The sequence below is a fragment of the Ostrinia furnacalis genome, unplaced genomic scaffold (assembly GCF_004193835.3).
Source record: "Ostrinia furnacalis isolate ACB-3 unplaced genomic scaffold, ASM419383v2 OfSCF2419, whole genome shotgun sequence".
NCBI classification, from domain to species: domain Eukaryota; kingdom Metazoa; phylum Arthropoda; class Insecta; order Lepidoptera; family Crambidae; genus Ostrinia; species Ostrinia furnacalis.
In genome coordinates, this window is record NW_021132658.1 from 435046 (window position 1) to 456367 (window position 21322).

The following is a 21322-nucleotide window of genomic DNA, read 5'->3' on the forward strand; positions in this document are numbered from 1 at the left end:
AGCGAAGGAAGTCACTTCAATGGGCATTGTAGTCGACAAATTATCGATTTGTTGCATAAATCGGATCATATCCATCACTCTTGCATAGTAGGGCTACTGCATTGATTGCGGATGTATATTGTCAAAGCTATTGAAAGCGAATTGGTTACGGCAGAACCTCATAAAAACAGTTTTAAAGTATTTTTTCACGATTGAGGAAGTTGTGGGTTGCTCATTTTTTGTTGTCATATTCGTATCTCACTGGAGTATTTCAAAGTCCTTTGTTAATTTTAATAAAGTATCTAGAGGTACATTATTTTTGAATTAAGATAATTTATTGTAATACTAGCTGACCCGGCGAACTTTGTTCCGCCTTAATGGCAATAAATAAGCAGACTTTTTTTTTAATTTCGAACGGGATAAAAAGTATCCTATGTCCTTCTCCTGGCTCTAAACTACCTCCCTGATAATTTTCAGCTAAATCGGTTCAGCCGTTCTTGAGTTATAAGTGGAGTAACTAACACGACTTTCTTTTATATATATAGAAAATATGTACATATTTCACAAGATATTTTAGTCTTATTTTAGTTTTGACAAAGGTTAATCTTAAAGTTCTATTCGTTTACATGACGTCCTAATTGTCGTAGTTCCCAGCGATCGCAAGCGCACCTTCAACAAATCGATTGATTACACATCTCATTTCTTCACTATGATCCTACTACAAGAAGGATTATGATCGATTATAACACGCGATATGTTCGGATCGAATGCGATCGAGCTTAACTCGCGCAAAAAACGATCTTGCGCCGCATGTTTCCCACGAGACCGTCGTCTGCGGCGAAGACGGTCAACCTGTTAGCGAAATTGCCATTCCTCAAATTCTTTTCAACAATAGGGATATTTTGAAAACGATCTACATCAACATTTTTATCGGTTACAGAAGGCCATCTATTAGAAGATGACGAGATTTGGGATTAATGGCCAATAAATTCGGACGTGTCTGTAGTAAATCTAGCGATAAAGGAATTGCTGAACCTTACGACTACATATTTCATCTAATTCCCCTCTTCTTCTTCTTCTTTTCAGCCAAATGACGTCCACTGCTGGACAAAGGCCTCCCCTAATTCCCCTAATTATACAAAAGTCTGACGATTTCAATTATAGTTTAGTTAGTTCCTTTTCGTTCCTGGTACTTACTTGCCTATTAATCTGAGTGCTTACTTATTTCCTTATTTTAGGGAAGCTCACAGCATCCACAAAATTCAGCTCTGAAACTTATGACTTCTCCATTTCATGAGCACGCACTGAGAAAAATCAAATTAGTAAGTAGGTAGGTAGGTTACAGTATATCAAAACCTTTTCAAAACATGATAGACAACGCAAAGATATTTTCAAGCACGTTCGCAACAATATCATGATCAAGTACAGAGTACGAAGCTCACCGCAAGGAAAGTGTCGGGCCCAGTAAAAGTGGTCGAAGCGTCCTCAGAGGATGGAGGAAACGCAAAAAGCGCCGGACGCCGCCGGAATGCGGCCGCGGCGAGACTCGACAGATGCGCATGAGTTGATTCACAACTTGATTACAAATCTGGACTAGGACTAAGACAGACAAGCAATCAAAATGGGCCAAGACACAACCAGTATAATATCTAATGACGGACAACTGTCCGAACTCAAGATAGTCATCGTTTTAAAAACAAGTTCATTTTCTGACTGACATCTTTTGCCAAATGCTTTACCTATCAGTTTCTGTCAAATCATAATTTCTGTAAGAAAAAAAGAGTGATAAACAGTACCTATATTGTACTGTTTTATTTTTTATGCGTAGGTAAGCGTTGTTTGTGATGGATGAGCAAAATTTTCCGTGTTAGTACTTTTAACATTCTGGACTGTTAACAACTAAAATTGATCAGATCAAGGTGCTTTTTACACTTAGTAAACAAATTAGATTGGACAATTGGACTCGGTGCATGTTGGAGGCCGGATGAATTTATTGAAGGAAAGATTAAGCTGTCATGATGATTCTGTGATCACCATCAATAATCAGAAATGATATTACCGATACTGGCAATCTGCCGAAATCGCGGTTAAATTACATCTCAATATCGTAACAAGTGGAAAGCTCAACCGATTTGTCATCTGGGCCGCAGACCGCGGTGTACTGTCAGCAACTAAATGACTGATTAATTTATCTTTATTGCACACTGCACAAAACGGACACATAAAAGAAATACACGTTCGAAACAACACAACTAGGTTTTAACGCTATTAAGTGACCTGATCCAGACAACATAGGAAAAGCTTTTAAGCTTGCAGTCAACATTTAAGTATGACATTGACCCAATATCTAGTCATCATTACCTATTATTCAAGCGTTTCTTAGCTTCAATTTTGGTTAATTAGCTTCAATTACGTTGCTGTCTTTACTTTGCATGTAGCCCATGAAGAAGGTACGAAAGCCGTCCCTAATGAGACCGCACACCGCAAGCACGCGTGCGCAGACGCAGCTCATTGTTCGCGGCCCTGATTCGGTAATCTGTACTTTGGAGTTTTTGGAGTATATCGCCCAGAATCAGCCTACTTAGTTGTGAATAGGCTCATGTAGCCGACAATTTTATGGTGAGAGAATGAGGTGGCGAAACACCGAGCTTTAAGTAGTAGGTAGAGCATTGTCTTACTTGAAAACCGTCACAGGAATGTCATAATATTAGTAATAAAACGAATAAATTACCAATTTGGTAATAGATTATACGGAAGAAAAAGATTTCGTTTGGTTAGCGCCGCGCGAAATGGCCGCGGGTCAGTAAACAAAGCCGGACGGATCGATTCGGCGCGGGCGCACGATCTGATGCAGCGCTGGGGTGACTATGCAGCAGATTTATTTGTAAGACTGCTCTTGTACTCGTCCAATCGTAACTTTTTGGCAACTATTGAAAGGTGATTTTCTCAAATGTATCGAACTGTAAGCTCGCTTGCAAAATTTAAAATTAATAAATTGTAAATACAGCAAGAGATAAAAAGGGATTATAGAGCCTATAATCCCAAAATGTATCCACGTTGATTGTAAATAGTTCATTGTTGTGCGTTTATCGAATGGTTTTATAACATGTCTCCCTTCCCTGTAATACCTAACTGGTGACTAATGAAAGATTTTTCGAGCTTGATGATTTTAGAAAATTAAATATTCGACACCGTTCAATCATTTTGGTCACCCTTAGATACGTTTACGCGTTAACTTACAACAATCAACGTCATAGCGAGTACTGAGTGCTCTATCAAATTTAATTGATCTCTTTGCAGGTTGTTTTAAAGTCCGTTTTAGAATGGCTCAGAGAGTGCAAACAGCATAACATAAAGTTATGGGGTTAAATGTCGGGTGATGACATTATGGCTGCCGTGTAACGCGCGTTTGAGAAAAACTGTTATTTAATTAAGGCAAATCAAGTTAGTTTGTAATAAAATTGATTTGATAGACAGCGAGACCGATGACTCTACATTTAAAAGATACTGTACTGTGTCGTAGTAACAATCAATATAATAAATACATCAAAATTCGACTGTATAGTAAAGAGCTGCTTGTAAGTCTTGTAACATCAATCATTGTCAATTATCGTGATCGTATTTTTTACATAAAAATGTGCAGAAAACTGTAACATCTTTATTAACATTCCTCTGATATCGATCAGAAATTGAATTTTAGTAGAAATCGAAGAATCGTCTTCGATTTCTATGTTTTCAGTCTTTATTTAAAATATGTAACTATATTTTACATTTATTTTTTCCGAATCTATTTGGTCAGTTAATGCGGTAATAATATCCCAGTGGCCACTCGAGCTGAAAATAAGCAGAACTTGCTGTATTTCAGTAACTAACCGATCGATATGATTCAATAACTTTCGAATCTTGAATTTCCTAAGTAAATACATAGGTAAAGTAAATAGGTGAGTAAGTAGTTTTCATTATTTTTCACTCTATCAATATTTTGCCGATTACGATCAGAAAATTCAGGAGGATAAAATCCAAGAAATATGCCGGAATGAGTCATAATTTTAAGATGATTTAAAAGCAGTTGGTTTCATACCAAATACGGCTATTGTAGAAAATACAACATATTGAAGAAGCGATGTCTAGAGACGATCTTTACAATCTGTAGGCTGTAAGAAATGTGGAGAATAGCTAATTTGTGCTAAATAAATAATTAAATTAATTAAATTTAGCTCGTATCGACTGGTGCGTTTCGATCGACGCAAGAATGCAGCACTAATTTGCTTCATAATTTGTTGATGGACAAGCTCGATCGTTTTTTTTTTTGAATAAAGGAATTGGCACAACAATTAACCCGTTCGTGCTGGTAATCGCCGTCGGTGTTATATCTGAATATGTTTTTGCTTCGTAACATAGTAGCAGTACATGAACAAGCTACCAACAACTTCATTAGTACGAAACACTAGTAACATTACCAGGAAATAGGGATTATGAAAAGTTGAATAAATGCAATTATTCATGTAACCGAGTTACTACTTCAGTAAACCATTTTCATGTCAATGCTGAAATTCACTTCATTGATTTATTCCTTCTTGTGAACATTTCAACATTGTAACACCAATATTTAATTTTGTATACCATGTTTTAAGCAAATTATTATTGCTTTATTGCAGTTAGAAAACCAAGACATCATGGAGGTTTAAGGGTGTGGGGTCAGTAGATTTCACACTAAGAACACAAATTCCATAACTTAAAAATACATACTTCTACCGTTTATCATTTTACCTGACTTTAGAAAGGCAGGCAATGTTTTAAGTCCCGCTTTGACACACATAATATCCGCGTGTATCTCAAAGGAAGACTAATAACCCTACTAATCAAACGCCCGCACCGGACATGCCTCTGAAATAGAAGCGGCTAGAAAAAGCTGAGAAATTGGGCGCGCTTCCTTCTTCATTAGGGTCAATTAAATGGGATTCATCACGCGTTCAGGGGAGCAAAGGTTCAGTGGCGATTTCATGGTTTTGTCGTAATGAGTTGATGAGACCAATGTGATAAATATTCAGTTGATAACTTTAAAAAACTGTATAAATTAAAATTTTTCGTTAATTTAGTAATCATTGTCTTTTCTTAATTCCCACGATGCGACTGACACGCAAGTAGGTATCTATAATTTATTGTCTTTTTTAATTAATATCTATCGCTGGCCATCAATATTTACGCGAGTTCTTCTATTTGTCCTGAGACACTGGCACGAGTGTGTAAGACAGATAAAAGATAATGTAGATCAATATCGTTTTACTGAGCTCAGCGCGTGCGCAGCGGCCCGTAGTATTACGTAGCACGCGAGTGTAGGGTTACCATGACTCTTTCTGACCTACTGATTTGGTTACTGTTTCTTGTAAACTTGTAATTTTTTGTATTTGCCTATAAATCCGCACACTTTTTCGAGTGTATGTCTGTATGTATATTTCTTTGGCACGGCCCACAGCCTAAACGGCTTGAGCGATTTTAACGTAAGAGGTGTCGTTAGATTCGTCTTAATCGTGAGAGTGACACTGGCTATATTAAAATTTGAAAAAAACCAAAATGGCGGATTTTAGACGCCATAATGTCTTAATTTTTTTTTCTCGAAGTCTATCGAGTGGGGTTTCAAAATAATTATAGATCTAATTTTAATTTCTTACGACAATTTTCACGGGCATTTTTGAGTCTTATTGTCAGAAGTTGTCAAATATCAAGCTGGTAGCCCTAGTGCAGTGGCACAAAGCCACGGCCGAGCGTGCTTCCCATTTCCTAACTTCCTGCGCGCGCGTCACACCTCATTCGCCCAATTTAGTCGCGTCCTGTTCAGGGCTGTCCGATGTCACGCATCGATAACCCGTTAATATCGATAGGCTGGCTACATTTTGATTTAATTAGGTATTTATTTGAACACCGGTAAATTTACAAATAATTAATGTTTTGGTATTTAGATGGCGCAATTATATGATAGTTAATTATTATTATCATTATCATTACTACTTAATTGACTTAGTGATAATATAAATCCAAGAACTAAACCATTCTTCGTATTCGTTTGTACAATTAGAAGACATGAAAACTCTTTAATTGGAGTAGCAAATGAACAAGATTCTTGGAAAAGCATCGTTACATTCCTCGTTACCCCATTGTGTCAGTTATTGTTTACTTGTAAATAAATATGACACAGACATTGATTAGAATTTATGATCGTGCGCAGCGCTAGATGAAAGCTGGAATGGACCATAAAATAAAAATACGACGCGTAGCCGCATGGTAGCCGTTTAAGAACTAGATAAAATGCAAATGGCATTATACATAATAACATAATTAGTATTAAATACTTATTCATGCGTGTGAACAGAAAATATAAAATAATATCGCGCACGATCATCAAACCAGGTATTAGAGAAATCAGCTATTAAATCTAATTGTGCGTAGAGTTATTTGTAAGTCGTAAAAAATAGTATTTTGACGATCGTAACTTCAAAATAAGCGAGTATTATTAATCTTTTATGCATTCGTGTATCGCTCTAATACATGCGATCCAAAGAAAAAGAAATAGTTGCTGTAATATTTTATACATTAATATAAAAAGAATATTCGCAGTCGCAGTACAGATAGATACAAAAAAATACCAACCAAATTGCGAACCTCCTCCTTTTGTTGGAGTCTCTTACAAATTGTTAGAGATGTAGCGCCATGCATTAAAAATTGCTCGAGAGACAGGCGCCTTTAAACCCTTCTTGAGACCCTTCTACTTACATGCCTTTAATAAGTTGACCCTCAAGTCATAACATTTAAAATAGGCTGCCTCACGTGTTGAATAATAATGCTCACCCCACGTTACCGTAAAATGGATCACCATTACAACACTTTTGTACTTAACTTAATCGTAATGACTATGTGTCTTAGTACGAGTTAGTTATTGAATCCTTAAGGACTTCGGGGTTGATTTATTTGTTGTTGTATTGGAAGATGCGATTATTCGATTTGAATAATAGTAAGCAAATCAAGGCATGTTCAAGTTAAGAGGTTTTCCGTCAAGTCAGGGAAGAAGTTCGATTTTTCTTAGAATTCCATGCTGGTAAATATGCCATCAAACTTACCACAAAAGGTCTTTGACCACATCACACTCAATCACAAAGAGACACAAATATGAGTCAAGCATTACTGACTACTGTGTCACCTGAGCTTTGTATCAAGAACGTTTAACTTGGAATAAATATTGACATTCCCTGTCCCTTAGTTTTTCCGGCAGGCAGTTAAACATTGTTAGCGGGCCTTCGTCTAATTGATACATCGGCGCCCGCGCAGCCGTCGGATGTTTGAGCGGCCACCAGTTATGTCAATAATTGGGTAACAGCCATTGGATCGCCAGACCAGACTGGTAATTGTACGAGTTGGACCATGCAACGCTTTCATAACTTTGATTTGGGGAACACACCCAACATGAGACATTTCTTCCTGGCTGTTGTAATGTGGTGATTTAATAAAGAGACCGTTACTTAATCATTCAAATGTTGTCATATTTGAGTCACATAATACAAGTAGCAATTTCCGCTCTACACGTGTGAATTACGATTCAATTAATAGAGTTCTTCAAAGTCAAAACGAAAAGGTAGCTTAGGTCAATGATAAGTGGAGACCACCTCTCAGCACCACCAGTGAAGATTGATATGTACCTACTTAGATCAAATTTTTAGCGGCTAAAAACTGTCGTGAAATGTAGAGATAAATTCACAAGACCCAATGCACATGACAGATTCTTACACTTCAGGGATAGTGATCCTACAAACGTTTGCCAATCACTCAAATGAAGACTGAATGAATCATCTACATAAAACATAAGAACGGCGATTGTAATTGCTCCAAATGACCTCGTACGGCATGAAAGTTAATGTGCGATTACAGACTTAGTCTTGAAAAGGCTCTGACTGACGCACACGCTGTAAATAAGGCAGGACAGCGTGCCTTAGCCTATAAAGCCTTTTAGTCATACCACTCGTACACTGGCGACAGACAGTAGTAAAACAATGGAGTGAGGTAATTTACCACATTTGTCAGCAGGTTAAGCGCATATATAGGTATGAACCCAGCGAAGGAACGTAAAACAAAAATTACGAATTTTCTTGAGGACACAGTATAAGCAGCTGCGAGTGCTGCGACCACACAGTGCGATGCAGATACATCATACATATTGTTCCAATATCGCTCTTATTAAAACTAAATAAGCAGGATGCCACAATTGATGCTCTACTCAGAATAGTGTAGGTACTTTTATTGGAATAGAAATGTTTATTGGTTGTTTGGTGCATTTAAAAGACGAGCTTTTACTGAAAGCTTGCGGATCATGGCATTTTACCTCAAGCTAAAACTGACTCATATCAGTCAGTTTTAGCTTAATATTATGAAGAACCAGAATCCATTCTACTAAAGTTGCTGGCAAAGACTACAATGGAATAAAAACAACAATAGTGTCTCATGGGTCACGACTGTTTTTACCTTTTCAATGTCAAATCGGTTAACCAATTAAGACAGTCCAGTTACAATTTTACAAATGTTGACGACATGTTGTTTCGTAAATTACATAATGACAGCAAATCTCCAGGTCTTCCTGGACGTGTTTACAAGTCAATGTGTCACACATAGTTAAGAATAGTACATACAGTCAACACCCACACGCGTACCTTTTTTTAACTGATTGCTTGACAAATAGGATTTTGTACTTCAAATGGCACGGTGCGAGTTAGCTATGTTTGACTAATTTCTTACAGCAAGAAACGCGTGTGTTGTGTTGTAAGAATAGAAAAATACTTAAGTAACACTTAAAAGCTGAAGCTTTTGAAATTTTACGAGATTCCCCGAAACATTCCGGCGGCCACCACCGGCTTGGAGCCGCACCTCAATGTTGTTCCAGTTGAGGGCCAGTTGGCCCGCGCTATAAAACATAAATAGTCCGTCTGTCTGTACGCACACTTTAGATTGGGTCAGGTCGAAACCAAAACCAGAACACTACTTATAGGCCTGGCGTTTGTAAAACTATGAACGATGCTTGAAGATTTATTAATTCTCCAACTCAACATGTTCTGCGCGTTTCTTGTTTAAAAATGACTTCATGTAACACAAAGTTACCTTTTTATCAACACTAGTCACATAGGTTACTAATAAATAACATAAATATTTCTTGATGAATTCATCTCATTTAACACAGTGACCTCGATCAAACAAACATCTTTTCAAAAAACTCGAACACCTGTGTACTGCAGAAACTCGAACAACACACCACATTTAACTATAATACTGAATGGTACAGTCAGACCCAGTAATCATGATCTTAATTCTAAAGGGCAAAATAAAACCCCTGTTCGGCTGATCAGCTGTCACTCACCTGCCATAAAGGGCTCAAACGCCATCATTGAGGAAACCTCTCTACCAAACCTAAACGTTCTATCTCCACTGCTCATCACTGAACTTACACCTGTATGGTGTTATAGATAAAGTTTATTTCTCATCGTGTGTGTTTTCTTTGCGACGCGTGAACGACATAGAACAAAACGCACAGAAGCGTCGGGCAAAAACTCCAGCGCACGTGCTCGCGCGCCAGGTGCGCGCGCAGGAAATCGTCTTCAGAAACGTGCCCAATCTGGTGCTATTTTTACGTTTTTTAAAGTTTACGTTACGCTTTTATGTTTATTTTTTACTAAAAAGGAAATCCCATAATGTTCCTTGATCATTCATCGTTATCGACAGGCGCTACGTACTTTATGCTACGTCCTTGTTGAAAGGCGGACTATTAAGGAGGTAAATACTTTATAAGTAAGGTGTTAGAACAAATCATACCTTATCTACATCAGCTTCATGTTATTCTTTCATATTGAGCTAAAAAAAAAATACCCAGTCAGAAAATTACTGACTGACAATGCATTCGAAAATAACTTGAAAACACTTGTGAAAATAAAGTGGGATCTTTCTGAATCGCACATTCCACCAAAATAAACAGAAATGCACCTGAGCACACCGGAACCATCTCGTCAATCATGGAGTTGCGCAAACGCAACGTTTCAACGCGAGCGTCGACTTTTTATTATTTATCGACTTTTAATTCAATTTATGGGCTAGCGACATCTTTTGGGATAGTTGTAAGATAAATGTTGAATGAAAAACTTAAATGTTTTTCACGGCACTTCCTGTTATTTTGAAATACAAACTGGCATTAAGTCCGCCACTGTACAGTTGTATGTGCAAAAGTGTAAATAAAAAAATAAAAAAACTATTGGCAGAATTATCTAGTACACTTCTTTCAGATTGGAATCAGTCGGTATATTATGTCCAGTCTAAAAGTTTGTACCCTACAATAGTACCCTAGAGAAGACCCATTTAAAATCTTTGTTACCCAGTTTTGCACTGATGTTTTCCATAGTTGAAAATAGACAAAAGAAACAATTTGGAGTAATTAAGTTAAACACATTTTACTTGACAAAGGCACAACGGGAGTTCAGTAAGCTGTAAGCAATTAAGCTGTAAAGCTACCAATTTGACAGTATCCAACTAATAGTTACAATTAATAAAGAGAACATTAAAGCACACCGTCAGAACTATCCGGTCACGATGAGAGCCGGAGTAGTGATGCGACACGCACGAGCACTGTGACACATTATACTTGTACGTGACGACATTGGTATGTACTAGGTGGTAAAGGTTATTTCATTAGATTGAGATGAAAATTAATGTGCAGATGACAGCACATAAAACTAACACTGTAGCGATGTTAGGATGCATAACAGGTGAAACTTTGCAACAAAATTGTATAGTCTGATGTAACGGCAAGTAAAATAATAAAACTAAATACTAATAGGAAATTCTACTAGAAATCTCTATAAGTAGACAATTAATTTTACGTAACTACTTATTATTCTAATGACACCCGTCTGTGTCTTCCTGCCAACAGGTTATGTACGATGTTTTTTCGTGAAAATAATTGCTACACGCACTCATCAATTATTTTAAAAAGATTATGAAATCCTGTTTAAACAATTTTTTTCGTGTTAATATTCTCATACATCATCTGACTATAAACTTCAATAGCCATCCCTTGTTTTAATTTGTAACTTTAAGTTACAAACCCCTCATATCGATTTACTAATGGTGATATCAATAACTTAAAATGAGTGATCTCTGAAGATCAATTAAAATATCGCGTGACACATGACCGTCACCTCCCTATGCAGCGGCGACCAATTACCCTTAAACCACAGTGTTGGGCCGATTGTGGCCACAATTATCGGCCATCTGCCAAGTAGCTGCGCGGGCGCAGATGTCATACGACAATACATTAAATGCTTCGTCACGTAATTCTACCAAAATCAGAATACCCACGCACTGCAGTACAGTGGTAGGATTTGTTATACCTCAGTTTTGAAGAAAAGAAGCTAACAAATCAAAAATATTTAAGTACCTATTCAGTTTAGACCACAAGTGGCACTTATGAAGAGATAACGACAAGAGAAGAGACTACTCATAAAGTGAGTTTTTACCGAACTGCGCCAGAATGAGGGTTATACAACTGAGTAAAATCTGACAATGTATAGTAAAATTAGTTATCCAAATCTAGAAAATTGTCCCAAGTGATGTCAGGAGGTAGAGCGAGAGAGACAACACTTTCCTGCACATTTACAGATTTTCTGTAAATAAAAGAAAGAAAAAAATCTTTTCTTTTCTTCTAAAACATTGGCATAGTCAAATTGCCAAAAGTAACTAAATGAAAGAAACAAAGATTATTTACATTTTTAGTACAAAACCATGACATCATTTTCATCACCCATTTCTCTCGCTGCTATTAAAAATTAATTATTGATAGCGTCAAACGCAAGGACGCGGTCCTTTACGCCTAAGTATTTCTCCAACTGAACCTGTTGTGTGAGTCTTGTTTAAAAATGACTTCATGTAATACAAAGTTACCTTTTTAATTATCAACACTAGTCATATACTAATGATATAAATATTTCTTGATGAATTCATCTCATTAAACTAAACATCTTTTGAAAAAACTCGAACACCTGTGTACTGCAGAAACTCGAACAACACACTACATTTAACTATAATGCTGAATAGTCAGACCCAGTAATCATGATCTTAATTCTAAAGGGCAAAACAAAACCCCTGTTCGGCTGATCAGCTGTCACTCACCTGCCATAAAGGGCTCAAACGCCATCATTGAGGAAACCTCTTTACCAATCCTAAACGCTCTATCTTCACTGCTCATCACTGAACTTAAAACTGTATGGTGTTAAAGATAAAGTTTATTTCTCATCGTGTGTGTTTTCTTTGAGACGCGTGAACGACATAGAACAAAACGCACAGAAGCGTCGGGCAAAAACTAACGCGCACGTGCTCGCGCGCCAGGTGCGCGCGCAGGAAATCGTCTTCAGAAACGTGCTCAATCTGGTGCTATTTTTACGTTTTTTAAAGTTTACGTTACGCTTTTATGTTTATTTTTTACTAAAAAGGAAATCCCATAATGTTCCTTGATCATTCATCGTTATCGACAGGCGCTACGTACCTACTTTATGTTACGTCCTTGATGAAAGGCGGACTGTTAAGGAGGTAATTATACTTTATAACACAAACCATACCTTTTCTTCATCAGCTTCGTGTAATTTTGTAATGAATTGTTCTTATTTTTCTTTCATATTGAGCTAAAAAAAATACCCAGTCAAGAAATTACAATCCGTGCAGCTGACATGGATTCAAATAACTTTAAAACACTTGTGAAAATAAAGTGGAATCTTTCTGAATCGCACATTCCACCAAAATAAACAGAAATGCACCTGAGCACACCGGAACCATCTCGTCAATCACGGAGTTGCGCAAACGCAGCGTTTCAACGCGAGCGTCGAGTTTTTATTATTTATCGACTTTTAATTCAATTTATGGGCTAGCGACATCTTTTGGGATAGTTGTAAGATAAATGTTGAATGAAAAACTTTAATGGTTTTCACGGCACTTCCTGTTATTTTGAAATACAAACTATTGGCAGAATTATCTAGTACCCTTCTTTCAGATTGGAATCAGTCGGTGTATTATGCCTAAACTAAAAGTTTGTACCCTACAAATCCTACAATCGTACCCTAGAGATGACCCATTTAAAATCTTTGTTACCTACCCAGTTTTGCACTGATGTTTTCCATAGTTGAAAATAGACAAAAGAAACAATTTGGAGTAATTAAGTTAAACACATTTTACTTGACAAAGGCACAACGGGAGTTCAGTAAGCTGTAAGCAATTAAGCTGTAAAGCTACCAATTTGACAGCATCCCACTAATAGTTACAATTAATAAAGAGAACACAGCACACACCGTCAGAACTATCCGGTCAAGATGAGAGCCGGAGTAGTGATGCGACACGCACAAGCACTGTGACACATATACTCGTACGTGACGACATTGGTTTGTACTAGGTGGTAAAGGTTATTTCATTAGATTGAGATGAAAATTAATGTGCAGATGACAGCACATCAAACTAACACTGTAGCGATGTTAGGATGCATGTAACAGGTGAAACTTTGCAACAAAAATGTATAGTCTGATGTAACGGCAAGTAAAATAATAAAACTAAATACTAATAGGAAATTCTACTAGAAATCTCTATAAGTAGACAATTAATTTTACGTAACTACTTATTATTCTAATGACACCCGTCTCTGTGTCTTCCTGCCAACAGGTTATTATGTACGATGTTTTTTTGTGAAAATAATTGCTACACGCACACTCATCAATTATTTTAAAAGATTATGAAATTCTGTTAAAACTTTTTTTTTTTGTGTTAATATTCTCATACATCATCTGAATATAAACTCCAATAACCATCCCTTGTTTTAATTTGCAACTTTAAGTTACAAACCCCTCATATGGATTTAGTAATGGTGATATGAATAACTTAATATTATGAGTGATATCTAAGGAACTAATCAAATATCGCGTGACACATGACCGTCACTTCCCTATGCAGCGGCGACCAATTATCCTTAAACCACAGTGTTGGGCCGATTGTGGCCACAATTATCGGCCATCTGCCAAGTAGCTGCGCGGGCGCAGATGCCATACGACAATACATTAAATGCTTCGTCACGTAATTCTACCAAAATCAGAATACCCACGCACTGCAGTAAAGTGGTAGGTTTTGTTTAGCTCAGCTTTGTAGAAAAGAAGCTAAAGAAGTACTACGTATAAGAGAGTTTTACAACTGATTAAAATCCGACAATGTATAGTGAAATTAGTTATCAAAATAAAATAGTCCCAAGTGAAGTCAAGAGATCGTCACTTTCTTGCACATTTACGGTTTTTCTGTAAATGAAAGAAAGAAAGAGAAAGATAAAATGATATTTCTGAAACATTGGCCTAGTCAATATGCCTAAAGAAACCAACTTAAAGAAAGAAAGAATAGAATAATTAATAATTAGTACAAGGCCGTGACATCATTTTCATCACCCATTTCTCTCGCTGCTATTAAAAATTAATGATTGATAGCGTCAAACGCAAGGACGCGGTCCATACGCCATCGGTGCCGCTTTCTAGTTTTAGACACACAATTAACGATTTTACACTTTTTACAACAATAAATATTGATTGAAAGTCCCATTTAAGTTTAACGGAAATAATGTTTGTACAATTACAGTTATTGTCTCTAAGAAATAGAAATAGCATTTGGAGAGTGCCATAAATATTTAATAATTGATTATCATGCGCGTGTGTGTGTTGATTATCATGGATATTGACCATAAACAAGAGACCACACAACCGAACATTTTTCAGCTTGTGCCCAATTTACCAAAGAGCAAAAACTTGCCAGACTGTTTCAGATATGCCAAACGGAGCGCGAACTGACCACACACGCACAAAAGGGCCTTGTGTCTGAACAGAGGGCAGCGCATCAAGATAAATACTGCAGGTCTCTTATGCAGCTGTAATAGGGCTGAATTTGCAACAAGATACAATAGTCCGATCCGCTGCCGTCTGTACACCCCATTAACACCAACTCACCACACCCGCACTGAAGACGGTTTGAGAGGAGAGATGAATGAGGTACGCAGACTTGAAATGCTTCGTTTGGTAACAGTTTTTCATTTAACTTTGAAGTTCAGTCAAACGTTTTTAAATTTTTTTTGCTTTTTTTGTCTTTGGGTCTTTTACTTTCAATATAGACCTATTGCTAGATGATTTGGTCTTTAATATAAGATGGATCTCCCATTTTTACAGCATTTTAAAACATTTTTGGCCAGAATACCTCAGTGGCTGTGATGACATAAATAGTTCTGAGACGTGGCCTCTCACTATAGGCCTTATAAAAAACATCAAAGATACCTAATAACTTTTCTGTACGTATTCTCAGATCAAGGCTATAAAGCGGTCAATTGTTCCGTCGTTTGAATGCCGCCATTAACAATTTTGGCGACAGCCGCCATTATTCTCGGGAACAATCCCATTCTCAGAGGACGGATGTGAGATAACATGACTACAGATCTCTCCTGTTATCCAAATTAACCAGAACTCCACTTTACAGCTATTAGCGTTATCTTTTCAGTTACCTAATATGACAATGTAATGTAAATTACAATTTGTAATATTAATATATTTACCTACAAAATAATATGTAGTTAATCTAGCTCTACTGTATCCGTCTTCTCTATCACATTTAAAGCAAATAAATGATGATTCTGATTCTGACTCGAGCTCAACCTAAGCTACATCAAAAACACGAATAAAATATGTTTTAAACTTAAGTTTCTTCAATAGGTAAAGCTACTTATTTCACCTGTTCCTCGGGAAAGAATACCTAAAACAATTCTTTTGTACTACGAGTATAAAACTTCTAGAAATTAAAATAAAATCATGGGTGGTCTGTTAAATGCGTCTGCCATTAAAACGTTAAAAATCTGCGAGAGGGTCAAAATTCAAAAATGGAATCCTTGCTAAATAAACAACAAACAAAAAAGGCGCGAAAGGTCGCGAGTTAATATGAAATGTCAACTCGACCAAGGCGTCTGCACCAAAAAGGCCGCATGCAACTTGAAACTCAAATAAAAAATGAAAGGGAACGTATGGGTATGGTGTTATGTTATTATGTACTCCCGTAACTCGAGATGAACGTATTGCAGACCACAGAGCGATCTTTGTATCTAACGATCACTTTCACTTCATTGTAGGATATTTATAATAACTCATTTTATTACAGTTCAAGGATCACTTACTAAATTGTTGTGACCCTTTTCAAAATTTAAGTATGTACCCAATTATCCTCTTTTATTGTTAGCTTTTAAGTTCAGGATTGGACTCCCTTTAAAGGGAAAACTAGGGTTCAAAAACTCAAGTAACTAGATATTGAAAGTAACATTGTCTCATATTTCAGGAACTATAGAGACTAAAATACTAGCAAATGTTCCTGTCACTCATTACCATTAGCCAGTGTTTGGGCCCATTTAATTTGGAAGTCAACGGCGCCGTGGTCAGAGACACTTGGTCCATAATGAATCATAAATCATAAGTAGCGTTTAACAGTTACTAGGTATTTTCTCGGAAAACGATGGGCGTTAGCGAAGCATGCGCATCACATGTGCGGACTTTGTCTTCACGAAATGAACGTACGCAACTATTGTGCGTATTCGAGTATCTTAGAAATGTGTAAGATTAAAAATCTTAAAAGCCTAAGATTGCTCCAATTTTCATAATTTAAAACTAAAAACGTAAAATTAGTAGGTAATTTATTAATTCGAGATAAGTATAACCCATGTTTAGATAGTTTCAAGAATAGCCCGGAAAATGTGCACAACAGGGATAATTTTAATAAAAAAAGCATGACAGTGAAACTGATGAAATTAATTTATCTATCTATTTGTTTATTTGTGAAAACTTTAGTAGAAATGCGGTATGCGGTATGATAGTTGGTATTTCAGGAAATACATTCTATAATGATTATTAAATTAGCTGTTACGTAATTTAACCGCATTTAATCGAAAATTCTAATTTCCTCGTACCTACATAAAGGAGAATATAGCTAATTATTGTTTTAACTATTTATTTATAAACTACCTACCTACATGCCCGACAGCGATAATATAATTTTAGGTATTATTGTAATAATTTTACTCGTCCATCACCTCTCGCCATCGTCATTTATTCTTTGGCAATCACAGAGTTCAGTAAACTACTAGATTGATATGAAAACTTAACTATACACAGTGGAACAAAAAACCTGTAGGAATTCCTTCCAAAGCCCTCGGCTGAGTTTGGTAAAATAAAAGAAGCCGAAAAATGACAGCAGCGTGGAAGCCCTACGTCCAACCAACAATGATTAATCCAAAACCTTTCAATGACTCATCGTAGGAACTTTACATCAGTTTAGCATAATGTGTAATGATATTTGTATTCTCATAGATTTCTGTGAAGTGGCAGGTTGTTTGACGCCTCCACAAACGTAGGTGCATCGTGGGCCGGTACCTGTTAGTACATACTTATAAATCCGTTCACCACAAATTAGCTTAGTAATCATAATAAGTAGGTGATTCTTGTGGCGGTAAGCACATTTCATTATGTTAAATCTTAACACTATACCAACTTGAAAATAAAGTTATTTGTTATTCCATCCATTCCACAAAGTCTGCGTACAGAAATAAAACTTTTCCAAACTTTCAATTAAATTAATCATGGATGACAACAGCTTGTTTCGAAGCAAGTAACCTTGATAATAATGAGTTTGTAATCAGCTTTATCTGCATTCAGAAATGTAATCTCTATCAGTGCACGCTACGGTATCTTCGTCTATTACTATATTAATAATGGTACCCGATCGCGTGGCGGGTCACCTATGCACTGGACAGACCAAGTAAAATCGGCAGTGGAAAACCGCGTATGTGACCAGACAGTCTTCCAACATAGAGAGATGTCGGGAGATCGTGCGGAGAGCTGTATCCGTCTCTANAACGTGACCACGAAATAAAAAGTGGCTATCGGGACGGACTTAACGCGTCTTCTCAGTAAGGTGGCGCGATTTAATTGATAGATGACTTTTCTAGGCCACAACGAACCGGGTCACGGCGTGGTTGTCTCAGTGCAACCGTATATTCGTGTGTTGTCTCGGTCCAGCGCGTTCCCGGCGCATCTCGGGGACATTCCGCCTTGTCGCCGGACCGTGACGGGCTCCGGCGACCTGATGCTTGGAAACCTTATTTTGTGTCCACAGCATCTTCGGAATAATATTACCTTGTACAAGTATAACTGTTCTAGAGCAATGATCAGTCGTGTAGCGAGACTCGTTTTACAGGCTCAGTGTAAATCTAAGATAGGCGAGAATATTAATATCTTCTGAGCAATTTGCAAATTGGTCATTATTTATATTAATGTTACTTCTTAAAAGAAATCAAAAATCTGCATCATAGTCCGTGCGTCAAAGTTAATTTTATGAGCTGCTATTTAATCGATTCCTTGATTCTTCGCTATCCTGCTTGCTTCGTGAAATGGCATTTCAGGATATAAAATACATCCTTTGTGCCGTCTTTGGCGAAGAAGGATATTATTCCTCTCGAGATTACATTACTATAATTTTCTATTTACATTCATAGACGTAAAATAACAGTTTTAAGTTCCGCTTCTAAGAACCTCTGACGTCGAGGACTCGTTTCGCCAGTCACCGGTAGCATTACCAGTAGCCAGTACACAAACACCGAGTAACCTTCGCAACCGGCTGTAGGTGGAATGTCGGCAATGCTGCATAGCATACGCATGAACAGTAGCGAACATTACAGCGTAGAAAATACTCTTTATATGTATTAGGTGTGAAGCTCCTCCGAGCTAAGTGAAAACTTATGAAGAGAAAACTCCCTTGCCACCAGGAATTTTGATTGACAGTAAAGCATTGTTATCAATCTGATCGCATGAAAGACAAATATTGCCGTTCTTTGTTGCTTTAATTTTACTCGTTATGACACCATTAGATACTTTCTCTATTCCATGAGTATCAAGACATTTTATTAATTCATACAAAGGTAAGCTCCTATCGACAATCTAATTGTGATAGTTCACACATATCTTACCGCAATTAAATTTCCTCGTCAACCATGAATAATGGCTTGTTCGCTGCAATTTAGAGTGATTAGTGCAACGATCGGCGGCGCCAGCTAAAAATAATCTCGGATATAATAGCCCTTAGTAGCGTGGCCATGCCCAGACCATATATTGCGCATTCCTACCAACTAGTTATGAAGGTTGGTGCTCGCAAGCCGGAGATAAGGAGTGTATGAAAGCCGAATTCAATAAACTGAAGATTATCATATTTGGTGATCGTTGATGAGGGACCTTTTAATGAACAATCTGTACCTGTTCTCAATACAGGCAGTTATATTATAGGTACTGGCAGTTGAAACCTTTATAATCGAAACACTATTTCACTAAGGGCTGATTTTTCAATCGTCAGATAACTTTTAACTGAAGAATAAGTTTGGCACATTGACAGTTTCAGTATGGGAAAATTGTCAAAATGACAAGGTTATTCTTCAGGTAAAAGATATCTGAGGATTGAAAAATTAGCCCTAAACCGCAATCACTTAAAAATTGATAACTGTAATCCAAATCATTGGAGAATGCTACTTATAATGCAAAACGCAATCCTTAAGAGGTAAATTTGCTTTGCGACACCTTTGTTCTGAGAAATGACGTGGAAAGGTCAAGTAGTTTGTGGAAAACCCTGCGGATAATGGACTGATAGTGGCTATAATAATCTTAAGTTTTTCCTGGTTAATATAAATAATTCTTCGATGATTAAAAAGACTGCAAACTCAAGCATATGCAAATGGATGATAATTGCAATGCATCACATTAAAAATACCTATTCTTGGGCTCTGAACATTGTTTTATAACAAATACTTGGAAAACAAAGAAAAACTTATATTATTGTTGCCCTGTTGTCTTTGCCCTATTTATATGAGTTATTTTTACAATAATCTTAACTGTCTCACAGCCGTCTACAGACTAGTTCGACCCGCACCCGAGCCATGGAACATGTTTGGCTGCGCAAGCGCAACCGGTACCGAATGCTGTGGCTTCTTGCGTCACGACACAACGTCATTAACTCGATAATCCCGCTAAATTACACTTAACAAACTTTTTTGGTTGTACCGCAATCGGATGTTGCAAATTATTAGAAGATTTCCCTTGTCTATCATTGTATTTTCAGATGAAGGCTTTTATAACTCTTTGTTATAATATATCTTATAATAATATCACCAAAACCCTAATTACTTGCGCAAACAATAGGTAATTAGCTATTGTATTAATTATATAAAATATTTCTTTTATCTATTTTAATTCGTGCACGGCATAGGTAAATAAATAGTTACAAAATTGTATTAACGTGAGTAAGCTACTTATTTATGTAGTTTATTTAAATAACTAATAATGATCTAATTGGTGATTTTCTTATAAATACGTGAGTCATCTCACTTCCTCGCGTCGCATATGACGTCCGTGGGGTCGTTTCACACTTGATCTTGGTCGAAATGACAAATTGACCATAAAGTGTGTCTGAGTCACTCTGAATATTATCTCTAATTTGTTTGCACTTCAATGTTTTGAAACGTCTTTAACAAGTCGGCATTCCATAAGAGTAGTGTCTTTTCTAAATCATTATTGTTACCTTAAACTTTTAACCGCCTACTCAATTATTTTGACTTCACCAAACATTGATCTAACATGATACAAAGTATTAGCCTAGGAGAACCACCAACTAGCAGACCACCGACTTTTAGATGGCCGATTTTAATTTGTATGAAGAATCGGCCGATATAAAATCCATGTTATGTGCGCACTCTCATACATCTCCATACTGATTAACAGCCCGACCCAACTATCGGCCGACAAAAAGTCGATGGTCTGCGCCTAGACTTAGCGTAATGTCTAAAACGGTGCCTTCAATCTAAAATAGATTAGCTTAAAAAAGTACAATTACCACTTTAAGGGATTTTTTTTTTAATGTTAAATGATTTTTTGTAAAAACGTGTTTAGCATAGAAAATTACCATTTAACTTATGTAAGGCAATTTTACGAGGTGTTTAGCCACGGTAGAGAGTTGTAAACGAGTCGATTTGCATACTATACTTAAGTATACAATGCGGCGGACGCGGCAAGGTCGGCAAGCTGCCACCGCGGTTTTACCGGAGTAGAGTCGATTTGTAAACGTTAAACGTTCCATGTAAACACACAAAAAACGTGTGAATTATAGGTTCGTTCGTTCGTTCGTTTCAGCCGAAAGACGTCCACTGCTGGACAAAGGCCTCCCTCAAGGATTT

At 36.9% G+C, this 21322-nt stretch overlaps 1 protein-coding gene across 1 annotated transcript in view; it reads right to left on the reverse strand.

Moving 5' to 3' along the window:
- The window catches only part of rau (RA domain-containing protein rau), a 77384-nt gene that overhangs the window by 12189 nt on the left and 43873 nt on the right, over positions 1-21322 (reverse strand). The window lies entirely within an intron of this gene.